Source organism: Salvelinus alpinus, chromosome 2 (genome assembly GCF_045679555.1).
Source record: "Salvelinus alpinus chromosome 2, SLU_Salpinus.1, whole genome shotgun sequence".
Lineage (NCBI taxonomy): Eukaryota > Metazoa > Chordata > Actinopteri > Salmoniformes > Salmonidae > Salvelinus > Salvelinus alpinus.
The window spans coordinates 49069837-49083055 of NC_092087.1; the positions used below are offsets into that span (position 1 = coordinate 49069837).

The window sequence follows — 13219 nt, forward strand, 5'->3', positions numbered from 1 at the left end:
GCCAACAGCTCCGCACCCTTCGCAGCTACTTGCCCGGGCCTCCCCAGTTTCTCCTTCACCCAAATCCAGATCGCAGATGTTCTGAAAGAGCTACAAAACCTGGACCCGTACAAATCAGCTGGGCTAGACAATCTGGACCCTCTCTTTCTAAAACTATCCGCCACCATTGTTGCAACCCCTATTATTTCGTTTTGTCCGAGATCCCTAAAAATTGGAAAGCTGCCGCGGTCATCCCCCTCTTCAAATGGGATGACACTCTAGACCCAAACTGTTACAGACCTATATCCATCCTGTCCTGCCTTTCTAAAGTCTTTGAACGCCAAGTTAATAAACAGATCACTGACCATTTCGAATCCCACCGTACCTTCTCCGCTGTGCAATCCGGTTTCCGAGCTGGTCACGGGTGCACCTCAGCCACGCTCAAGGTACTAAACGATATCATAACCGTCATCGATAAAAGACAGTACTGTGCAGCCGTCTTCATCGACCTGGCCAAGGCTTTCGACTCTGTCAATCACCGTATTCTTATTGGCAGACTCAATAGCCTTGGTTTCTCAAATGACTGCCTCGCCTGGTTCACCAACTACTTCGCAGATAGAGTTCAGAGTGTAAAATCGGAGGGCCTGTTGTCCGGACCTCTGGCAGTCTCTATTGGGCTACCACAGGGTTCAATTCTCGGTCCGACTTTTTTCTCTGTATATATCAACGATGTCGCTCTTGCTGCGGGTGATTCCCTGATCCACCTCTACGCAGAAGACACCATTCTGTTTACATCTGTTCCTTCTTTGGACACTGTGTTAACTAACCTCCAAACAAGCTTCAATGCCATACAACCCTCCTTCCGTGGCCTCCAACTGCTCTTAAACGCTAGCAAAACCAAATGCATGCTTTTCAACCGTTCGCTGCCCGCACCCGCCCGCTCGACTAGCATCACTACTCTGGACGGTTCTGACCTAGAATACGTGGACAACTACAAATACCTAGGTGTCTGGCTAGACTGTAAACTCTCCTTCCAGACTCATATCAAACATCTCCAATCCAAAATCAAATCTAGAATCAGCTTTCTATTTAGCAACAAAGCCTCCTTCACTCACGCCGCCAAACTTACCCTAGTAAAACTGACTATCTTACCGATCCTCGACTTCGGCGATGTCATCTACAAAATAGCTTCCAATACTCTACTCAGCAAATTGGATGCAGTCTATCACAGTGCCATCCGTTTTGTTACCAAAGTGCCTTATACCACCCACCACTGCGACCTGTATGCTCTAGTCGGCTGGCCCTCGCTACATATTCATCGCCAGACCCACTGGCCCCAGGTCATCTACAAGTCTATGCTAGATAAAGCTTCGCCTTATCTCAGCTCACTGGCCACGATAACAACACCCACCCGTAGCACGCGCTCCAGCAGGTATATCTCACTGGTCATCCCCAAAGCCAACACCTACTTTGGCCACCTTTCCTTCCAGTTCTATGCTGCCAGTGACTGGAACGAATTGCAAAAATCGTTGAAGCTGGAGACTTACATTTCCCTCACTAACTTTAAACATCAGATATCTGAGCAGCTAACCGATCGCTGCAGCTGTACATAGTCCATCTGTAAATAGCCCACCCAATCTACCTACCTCATCCCCATATTGTTTTTATTTACTTTGCTGCTCTTTTACACACCAATATCACTACTTACACACATCTATCACTCCAGTGTTAATCAGCTAAATTGTAATTACTCTGCTACTATGGCCTATTTATTGTCATACCTCCTCATGCCATTTGCACACACTGTATATAGGTTTTCTTTTTGTCTATTGTGTTATTGACTGTACGCTTGTTTATTCGATGTGTAACTCTGTGTTGTTGTTTCTGTCGCACTGCTTTGCTTTATCTTGGCCAGGTCGCAGTTGTAAATGAGAACTTGTTCTCAACTACCTTACCTGGTTAAATAAAGGTGAAAAAATTAAAAATAAAATATGTGACAGCTTCAATGGCGTTGCCTATGCTCTCTTCCCGTGTATCCTTTTTCAAATCCAGGCCTTGAGGTCCACAGCATTAATGATTTATTTTTCTCCTAGGTGTGGTTGAGTAAAAGCTGGTTAACTTCTCTGCGCTACGGATCCCTTTAACGGGATCATTTTCCTAAACAACCGCTGAATTGCAGGGCGCAAAATGTTACTACAAATATTTATAATCATGCAATCACAAGTGAAATATACCAAAACACAGTTTAGCTTGTTGTTAATCCACCTATCGTGTCAGATTTAGAAAATATGCTTTGCAGCGAAAGCAATCCAAGCTTTTGTGAGTGTATCAATCAATGCTACAACAGCTAGCCCCAAATTAGCATGGTCACGAAAGTCAGAAAAGCAATAAAATTAATCGTTTACCTTTGATAATATTCGGATGTTTGCACTCACGAGACTCCCAGTTACACAATAAATGTTATTTTTGTTCGATAAATATTACTTTTATAACAAAAAAACGCCATTTGGGTTGAGCGTTATGTTCAGAAAACCAAAGCCTTGTTCTGTTCGACGAAAATTCCAAAAAGGATCCGTAATGTTCGTAGAAACATGTCAAATGTTTTTTATAATCAATCCTCAGGTTGTTTTTAACAAACATAATCGATAATATTTCAACCGGACCGTAACCTATTCAATAAAAGAGAGAAAGAAAATGGAGAGCTACCCCTCTCGCGCGCAGGAACTAATCAGAGGAAACCTGATTAGTTTTGAAAAATCTCGCTAATTTTTCTAAATAAAAGCCTGAAACTATGTCTAAAGCCTGGTCACAACCTGAGGAAGACATTGGAAAAGGAATCTGGTTGATACCCCTTTAAATGGAAGAAAGACGGGCCAGGAAACACAGATTTAAATTTAAAACAATCACTTCCGGGTTAGATTTCCTCAGGTTTTCGCCTGCAGATTCAGTTTTGTTATACTCAGACAATATTTTGAGTTTTGGAAACTTTGGAGTATTTTCTATCCTAATCTGTAAATTATATGCATATTCTACGATGTGGACCTGAGAAATAGTCCGTCAGGAAATAGTCCGTCAGGAGACTGGTACCAAGATGTCATGTCCAGTGTGTTCCAGGCTCAGACTGATCTCAACTATCTGCACACTCACTGTACCAGATTTTCCCAACAAATCGTGCCATGGTCATGACTATAGAAAACACCTTAACCATCAATATTTTCCAGGAACCGGGAAGTCACTGTACTAGTGATACAATTAATCTGGCAGAAGAGGGTACTGATTAAGCAGGTGCAAGAAACAAGAACTTAACAGCTTTTTATTTATATATATATAAACTTGCATCAGTGAATCATTAAACATTATTACAAACCCCTAGCTACCACCAACACTTATCTACAGGAAAAGTGGAATAAAATTTTACAGCAGCTAGGTCTACATTTAAATGCCACAAACAAGAAGTACAAAAAACTGCTTTATTTAAAAACATATAAAGTGGATAAAAGGAGTGCAGTCACTCTGCTGCTGCCCCCCTTGCCTCGTTTCCCTGTGGGTTTAGCTTCAGGAGCAGCAGTGTCCCCTTCATCACCCTCTGCAGGCTTCTGGGAAGCTTTGGCCTTTGCCTTCTTGGCTGCCCCTTCACCCTTGGTAGTCTTCTGTGCTTTGGGTTGATACTCAGCTGTCCCCTCTGCCCCTTTATCCTCTTCGACTTGGGCTTCTTAGCAGGGGCCACCTTGGAAGCAGATGCTTTTGCGGCCTTCCTGAGTTTTGCATCCTGAAAGATGAAAATGACAGGTTTGCAATACAATCACCCATTTAAAATTAGAGATTAAAAAAAAATTAGAGAAAATTACAGATTCAATTTAACCATGATAAAGCCCAAATAGGGAACAGTACCCATGACAAAAGTATATATATAAAAAAGTCCCTTTACACCAAAACCACTTGAACAATGCCAATAGTCAGAACATAACTGAAACCACACTTGCCTCTGAAGGTTTCTCCTTCTGCTTTTTGGCTGTAGCCTTTTTCTTCTCAGCTTCTAGAGACAAGAGTTAGTGATGTGTGTGTATGCATGCAATCATGGACACAATGAGGAGAAGTGAGATACCCATACAAGTCATTGAATGAGCAATGTTAAATGTCCTCCATTGCGATGGGCGTAGCTCAATAACAATAATCCCATACAATTTGGCAGATTATAGGGTGATGTCTAAATCCTAGGAGTGATGAGCACAATCAATTCAGTGGATTCAGTTTACCGGCTTCCTTGTCCGTAGTCTTCTTGGGATCAGTGTTCTCAGTGGCCTTTGGCTTGGGTTCCTTCACCCTACCCCTGACTGCAAGCTGGTAAGGGAGAGTGATCACATGTTGAGCTACATTATATTAAACAGCAAGCCCATGTTCAATATGTTTGTCATATAATGGTGACTTATCTAATAAACACACAACTTTATATTCAAATCTGGTACCATGAAGTTTGGCTCATTTGGCAGGTAAGCTACTATCACATTCAGAAAATAGAGTCCATTCACCTTGGAACAGATTTTACTTAGATTAACAAAGCCTAGTTGCCACAAGTAGCCTAATAAAGTAACTGTCCAGTGGAGATCTCACTTTAAAAAAAGTTTCATCCTGTATAGGGATGTTACGTTTGATGCCTGAGCTCTGAGGCATGCGTTGAAATTACATTGTGCCGATTTCCGTATCACTTTATCAGAAGCACGTGGTCAATGACGTCCAAAGCTTTGTTTCGTCGAACAACCACCTGATTGGTAGAAGACAAAAAAGCTACACTGCACACACACTCTATGGGGTGTGGGACATCAGCTAAATAATTATAGGTTCTCTAAATCCTTTAGACCAGCAGGTGCCACTAGTGTGCACCTTATCAAAGCCTTGAGTAATTAACCTATTTCAGACAATTAGCTGGAAAATCTCAATGCTCCAGGAAGCTTTGTTTCCCCATCACTAATCCTATACTCGTATTTGTAGCCAAAGCATGATTTGAAATAAATAAATAAAAAAACAAACATTTAAACTTGTAACACAAAACAGACAATTTCGATAATGCTTGCCATTTCCTCATTAAACATTATATCATGTTGGCTCATTGGCTGAGCTGGCCAATCAGCAGTATACTTGATTTAATATTTTTTTATACAGGTATATGCCCACACCATTCTGTTGTTGGGGTACGTCCAGGGCCGGATTAACAAAGGGGCTTCCCGGGGCTGAAGCCCCTGTGCCCAGAAGGCAGAAAAAAAGTCACAAATATATACATACATTGTACAGCACATATTAGATATGTAGTATATATTTTTACTGCAACCGCAAACCACAGGAGGATTCAGGAGCCCTCTCTCAATGAGTGTAGACAGCTTCCTGCTGCCACTCTGCTAATCATCAGATGGGAGGAGGAGAGGTATGGGCCCCATGTGGGTAAATGGGGGGCCCTGCCTTGATTGGGTAACTGAAAAAATAAACTGCATAATAACTAAATGTGACTGGTCAATTATGTGAGTCAGGGGCTGGGCCCAAGAGGCAAAAAAACAAATTACTTATTTTATAACCAACCAAGGGAGCCTGTTCTCAATGTTCAAAATACACCAGAGAACATATTTAGCCACAGAGTATCAATAGTTTCTCAAAAATAACTGTCTTGTTTTCACAAGCGCATTCAGGTACCTGCCAAAATAAAGAAAACGCCAACAAAGTGTCTTAAAAAGGGTGTTTGCTGCAAGAACAGCTTCAATGCACCTTGGTGTAACGGATGTGAAATGGCTAGCTAGTTAGCGGGTACGCGCTAGCGTTTCAATCAGTTACGTCACTTGCTCTGAAACCTATTAGTAGTGGTTCCCCTTGCTCTGCAAGGGCCGTGGCTTTTGTGGAGCGATGGGTAACGACGCTTCGTGGGTGACTGTTGTTGATGTGTGCAGAAGGTCCCTGGTTCGCGCCCGTGTCGGGGCGAGGGGACGGTCTAAAGTTATACTGTTACATTGGCATAAATTCTACAAACTCGTTAGGTGGAAGAGAGGAGAACCAAGGCGCAGCGTGGTAAATGTTCATGATGATGAATTTTAATGCTAATCCAACAAACAGAACACTAACAAAATAACAAACGAAACAGTACCGTGTGGCGAACAAACACTGACAAACCTAAAGTGAAACCCAGGCTGCCTAAGTATGATTCTCAATCAGGGACAACGATTGACAGCTGCCTCTGATTGAGAATCATACCAGGCCGAACACAAAACCCCTGTCAGGTTTTGGCCAGGACTGTTTGGTTTTGTTCACTAGATGTCCCCCTTGCACCTTTTTTGTACCTTTTGTTTTTCTTGCCCTAATTATTGTTTGCACCTGTAAGTCATTCCCTTGTTAGTATTTAAACCCTGTGTGTTCCTTAGTTCCTTGCTCAGTGTTTGTATGTTAGCACCCAGCCCCAGCCTTTGTGAACATTTTTCTCTTGTTGGATTTTCCAGAGGTTCTCTGGTTTTGTTCTCGTGTATTTTTGGATTGGTCTTTTCAGGTTTGTTTTTTCCCTTGCTGTTTTTACCACTTTGTGGATTTTCTTTTGTATTTTGGAAGATATCTATTTTTTATTAAACCACCATCTCTAGTACTGCTGTGTCTGCCTCATCTTCTGGGTTCTGCCAATTATTAGTGACTGTTTCTCGCACCGGGTCCTGACAACCCCAACATAGAAAAACACACATAGACAGCCCACCCCAACTCACGCCCTGACCATACTAAATAAAGACAAAACAAAGGAAATAAAGGTCAGAACGTGACACTCATTTCCTTTATTTTGGCAGTTTCTGGTTGCCTACAGTCGGGAAGGCTGCAATTTGGGCAGCATGCATGCCAAATGTACAGCTTGTTGTGTTGTGGCCATAGACATAATACATTGATCTTTGGAACCTCTTACCCTGGAAATTTGAGTGGTAACTCATGGGTACTCTAGCAATGGCTGCCAGTCCTGATTTGAACGGGAACTGCCATCCATGGATTATATGTAGATAGTTGGTTGCAGCTGTCTTAGTTAGTTGGTTGCAGCTGTATTTCAAAATACAAATCGCGTGAAAAAAACATAGTTTGGAAAGCAAATGCCTACTGCTTAAAATAGAACACTGCATGTACACCCATTATAATTCTCAACTCCCAATTTTTAGTGACCGCCAGCACTGTTTTTCAAAGTAGCTCATCTTGAGATAGGCCAATGCGCTCCTCTTGGCAATAGCCTATGGCTTCATCATTATGTGAGTCAGTGTGCCACTGGAAATGGTATGTAATTGCCCAATGTAGTAATATATAAATAAAAAACACAATTCAAACAGGAAAGCTGCTTTGACATACTCAATTACAATTTTTGGGAAGGAAAACCATTTCACTCATATTGTAAATTATTGGTCATTTTTCATAGAAATCTGGAAACACTGGGCATTTACTTTAAGATTTAGACATGCATGGGTCACTTACCCGAAGCCTCCCCTGTGCTCCGTTTGCTTTCGAGTTGATGTCCTCACCAATACCCCGCCCTCGAATCCTTTTTTCAGGGTCTTGCGTATCATGTATTTCAACCTCACCAGGTCCACAGATGGATATTTCTCTGTTATGTATCCGCGAATGGCCTGCGAGGAGACCCCCTTTCGAGAGTCCAACTCCTTCAGCGCTTCGTTAACCATCACCATCGTAGGTGGATGAAGAGGAGTTCTCCGTGCCACAGCAGGTGCGTTGCTGGATTCTAACAATGAAATGGACAAATGTATCAACCGTAATCTAACCAAATAACCGTCAAATTAGGCTACTCAAATTAGCCTAAACCGCACATGGTTTTACAAACCTGATTTAGCTTTTCCGGACACGTTTTCATAATTTTTGGGCAAATCAGAAGATGACGTTACTTCTTCGGCGGCTGCTGCTTTTTTTTTAGGTGGCATGATCAAACGGTTAATCTCAAAATTAGGCTACATAAAAACGTTAGTTTAAAAACAGCAACTGCATTCTCAGCCTACACACGTTCAATGTTATGCACTTCAAGCAACACCGCAGCAAAGCACGCGGTTTATCTGAACAGGCGCTGACATTTAGGTACCAGTTAGAGCATTCAAGGTAAACTGATCAGTCCGAGTAGTGTGAACTCGCTTCTTCTTCTCTCCTCCGTTCCTTCCTTCCTTTCCTTTCATTTACTGCGCTTATCAGTTTACCTTCACTGCTCTGGCATATTATTAAACATGACTCACCAAACATAAATGAAATATGAAAACCCTTCTACATTTTAGAGACCATCAAACTCTCAACCACAAATGCAAGGTTTTTGTAGTTAAACTTTGTGCAGCAGTTAAGAACTTAAAACAAAAAGTCGAAGATAAAAAAAATTCTCAGACAGACATGTTAGTTTGGTTTTAAAAATCGAATTGTCGGCAATAATAATACAAAATAACATCTGTTAAAGACAGATAGCTTGAGAACCTACAAATAATTACCGATAAATGATTCTGAATGTTCAGCCTCCTTGTCCTCTGCAACATGACATTAGCCCACAGTTGCCATATGAGACATCTGTGGTTTTCCTGTGAACAAGCCCCACATCTACATTTCTATTGAAACATGTATTCTTTGTCCCAGTCACAGCCACCATCTTCTGTAAAGTCAGACTAACAGTATGTATGTAGCTCTCTAAAAAATTACATCGTTCATCCCTGATATGGCTGGTCATCTGTTTTTGCTCATCCTCCTTTTCGGTGAGTTATTTTTCCGCTCCATCTGTTTGTGCTACAGGATATTCCATTCTTCTTTCCCCTCTTTTAGTCTTTTACTTTAGGAACTCTTAATATTTCAACATGTTATGGTTATAATAAGTGTGTCTTATTCCACTGATCATCCTATTGATTTATATTTCTCTGTCATTATTTTACATTTTGTTCAGATAAGAATGCTTGATAACATGGCTGTGAATGCATTACAGACTGTTCCGCTTCGCCATCTTGTGAAAAGTGTTCCCATCTCATGTTTTCTTATTTTTCATAATGGCAAAAAGAGCATGATAATGACCCATTTTGTTATGTCCAGATACCTTCCAGTACATCAAAGCCAAAGGTCAGTATCATTATTATGAATTTAAAGCTTCAATATGTAACTTTTTGGGCTACCAGACAAAACAACGGGTTACCAAAATATTCAAATAATGATTGACATATTTTCAATAAAAACGTTATTTTGATGAATTCATCCATACGATTTCATCCTTCCACGAGATGCTGTATACACTGGGTATACAAAACATTAACATGACATAGACTGACCAGGGAAATCCAGGTTAAAGCTATGATCCCTTATTGATGTCACTTGTTAAATTTAAATCATTTAAATCAATAAATAGATGAAGGGGAGGAGACAGATTGAAGACATGTATTGTGTATGTATACCATTCAGAGGGGGAAAGGGCAAGATTTAAGTGCCTTTGAACGGGATATGGTAGTAGGTGCCAGAACTGCAACAGTGCTGGGTTTTTCACACAATAGTTTCCTGTATGTATCAAGAATGGTCCACCACCCTAAGGACATCCTGCCAACTTGACACAACTGTGGGAAGGATTGGAGTCAACATCGGTCAGCATCCCTGTTGGAAGGCTTTCGACACATTGTAAAATCCATGCCCCGACTGTTTGGTACACTCAGTGTAGTCCCGACACAAATCTAGGGTTGGTACCCAAGCCAGCTGGTCGATCATTCTAAATGTTCCATTGCCATGATGGCTGTCAACGTTCTAATCCCTTGCTTGCTAGCTAGGAAACTTCGGCTAACACAGTCACGTCAAACAGTGCAGCCAGAATAACAGCAAAGAAGCTGCATTTGCATTTCTTTAAGCTGTTTTCCATAATTTTTTGGGGGGATTTATCCATAACAATGAGCTAATAACTCGATGCAAAATTTCGCCTAGCATAGAAAATGTGCTCTCTCTCTCCAGGACACTATTCAGAGGAGCTAGCCAACTACAATACACAGCTAACATAATCACTTAAAACTGAAGCTGGAATGACAGTAAATTAGCTGCATTTCGTGTTTTTCTATTGGCATTTCTTTGAATATATCCATAAAAATTATACTGATTCATGATTTTGACTGGCTAAGAAAAGCTGCCAGACTGTCTCATCCCGACACATTCGTTCATTACTATGGGGCAGCTGGAGGTGATCAAATTTCAATATTGAAACAATGTTGCAAATGTCGGAGACAGACAGCAAGGTTATTACAAATCTCTGCTGTTGAAAACCAAATGCTAGTCTAAAATAAATGGGATATAATATCTAAATGCTTTTTACAGTGGAGATCAAGCTTATAAATTGCCTGACTGGGCTGATGAGATAGTGGATTGAGCAGTCAAATGAAATAGTGAATAGACTATTTTTTTGTGTTTGCAAACGTTTGGCGCATCTCCCTCATGCGGTAACATTTGCAAACACAAAAAATAGTCTATTCACTATTCCATTTGACTGCTCAATCCACTATGGTGACAGAACATGGGGGAGTTTTTATAGAACGCCAACAAAAACAATATGTTTGCATTTCATACTACTTTTGTATTATAATTGGAGTTGAAGGCTTGTATGAATGTCCTGCTTAATATAATGCTTGTGATCAACCGCATTATACTTAAAAATAACTTAAACTTCATCCAGTAAAATGTCTCTTTGGCTATCTTTTGTTACAGTCTATTGCTATGTCAGTGAGTGTTTAGCATTCTAGCTAACAACTTGCTGCATCCAAAATAGTTATTTTACAAAGATCACAACCAAATATAATCTTAGTGACTGTTCAAGCAAGAATCAAAACATCATTGTAAGTGTAGGAGAGCCCCCCAAAAGTTATTTTGTTTAGAACTAATAAAAACGTAAATCTAGGCTATGTTGAATGGGCGCAGATGGCGTGGCTTTCTTACTACAGCCAAGAGTTACGCGCATCTGTACATGACGCCACTGTGTCATTCACCGGAAAGTATGGAAAGCCATTTGGGTCTTTGCATTTCAAACAAGATACACGTGAAATAACACTGTTTGATGCATAAAATAACACTATTTGAAGCGTAAAATAAGCTGGTTGACCAATCAGGACCTGGATATGACTGTACGTCACATAATAATTTAACACGTTCGTTACTTTTTTACGTCGTTATTACAGATTGATTACACTATCACATGTATTTCATATGTCACAGCGATTCACCGATATGAATGACGCTGGTAAAGTTTTGTCTTGTGCACCTGCTGCTGCAGCACAAGCACAGACACACTTCCCCAAGCTCTGGGACAGTTCTGGTCAGAAAAATCCACTTCTCACGTTGTTTGCCTGTGCCCATATAGCAACGTCCCAAAATGAGCATTTGTCCTGGTGGAAGGATGAAAATAAAACACAATAATAGGTCTTTAATGAAAGACATGTCCTTAATCTTTTGTTTAAATGTTGGCAACCGTTTTACAAAATCAAAATGCCCATCGAAGCCGATGATTATTGTGTGATAACTCCCTCCTAAGGGCTGTTCCTGGCACATTCTCATTGTTTATTGCTTAAATAGACAACAGTGTCTTAATTGTTTTTCTCTTTCAAACTCATATAATATTAAGTGGTACGTTATCTGTATGAGTAGTTAAACATTGAAAATTAATTTATAATTCAATTAAAAAAGACACTCCATCATCCCTCTGATCTCACAGATCTTCCTCGGCCCAGTCTAACAGTGATTCCTGCAGTCATCAAAGAGAGAGACTCAGTTCAGCTGAACTGTCAGACTCCTCCATCTGTCTCTGAGTGTTACTTCAAAATGTCTGGGCAAGTAGAATTCACCCTACCATCACCCTGTCAACAGACACTCACAGGAACACTACTGGTGAAGTGGACAGGTCAGAGTTCACCAGCTGAGGTCAAAATACAATGTCAGTACAGTGCTACAGGTTTACAGTTTAGATCCATATACAGTGAGCCGTCAACAGTCACAATTCAGGGTAAGAAGACTATTTGAATGGTTGTAAACAATGTACTGTTGTGCCATTATTACCATGTTCCTCTTGGGATATGTTATCATACTGTGTGTTGTCATTAGCTATTACATGAAGCAATCAAGGAATATATTATATCTCCTTAATTTCCCATACTGTCGCCACATAAAGTAATTGACTCAAGATCTTTAAGTCTTAAATAACAAGGAGGGATTAGACTGTCAGTACATTTCTCAAAACCACAAAATACTTAATTCCCTTATTCTCACAGACATTCCTCAGCTGACAGTGAGTTCTACAGTCATCAGAGAGACAGAATCAGTTCAGCTGAGTTGTGAGACTCCTCCCTCTCTCCCTGTGTCTCACTGTTACTTCAACATGGAGGGGGGGAAGATTCTTCCAGACTCATCGTGTACGCAGACAATAACAGGAACTGAGCTGCTCAAGAGGTCTGGTCCAACATTTCCAGCTGTGGTCAAAGTGACATGTTACTACACTGTAAGGGAGTCTCATACATCTCCTTTAAGTGACCCTGTCTCAGTCACTGTTCAGGGTAAGTTGGTGGTTTAAACAATGATACACTTCACTGTTATACCGTATTAATTATGCTCGTTCTGAAAATGAGATCTTCTGTCGTATTTCTTAAACGTCTTCATTTCACATAATGACAGGATTTACTGTACTTTGTACAAACATAAATGTTGATATAGTTTAACATTTTATTAATGGATTTTCCATACTGTTAGTATGTATGGATTACCTGTAATGTTTTTTAAATGCAACTTTCTAAGAGACCCACCTCCTCCCAGGCTGACAGTGAGTTCTTCAGTCATCAGAGAGAGAGACTCAGCTGTCAGACTCCTCCATCTGTCTCTGTGTCTCACTATTACTTCTACACAGAGGGGAGAGATCCTAAACACTCACCCTATACACGTTCACTCACGGGGACTGAGCTGCTCTCGTGGGCAGGTCAAAGTTCATCTGCTGAGATCAAACTGAGATGTTTTTACATTTACATTTACATTTAAGTCATTTAGCAGACGCTCTTATCCAGAGCGACTTACAAATTGGAAAGTTCATACATATTCATCCTGGTCCCCCCGTGGGGAATGAACCCACAACCCTGGCGTTGCAAGCGCCATGCTCTACCAACTGAGCCACACGGGACCAGTAGAAAAGTACTATCCGTCGATGCAAAGTGGTTCTGTCTCTCTTACTATTCTTGGTAAGAAATGTTATATTCAGATTGTC

The 13219-nt window shown here is 40.8% G+C and overlaps 2 protein-coding genes and 1 pseudogene across 2 annotated transcripts in view; 2 read left to right on the forward strand and 1 right to left on the reverse strand.

Annotated features, from left to right (window-relative positions):
- LOC139564024 (uncharacterized) overlaps positions 1-13219 on the forward strand; it is a 108276-nt gene that overhangs the window by 35831 nt on the left and 59226 nt on the right. The window lies entirely within an intron of this gene.
- The window catches only part of LOC139564022 (uncharacterized), a 60761-nt gene that overhangs the window by 31850 nt on the left and 15692 nt on the right, over positions 1-13219 (forward strand). The window lies entirely within an intron of this gene.
- On the reverse strand, positions 3488-8149 carry LOC139551784 (histone H1-like; annotated as a pseudogene).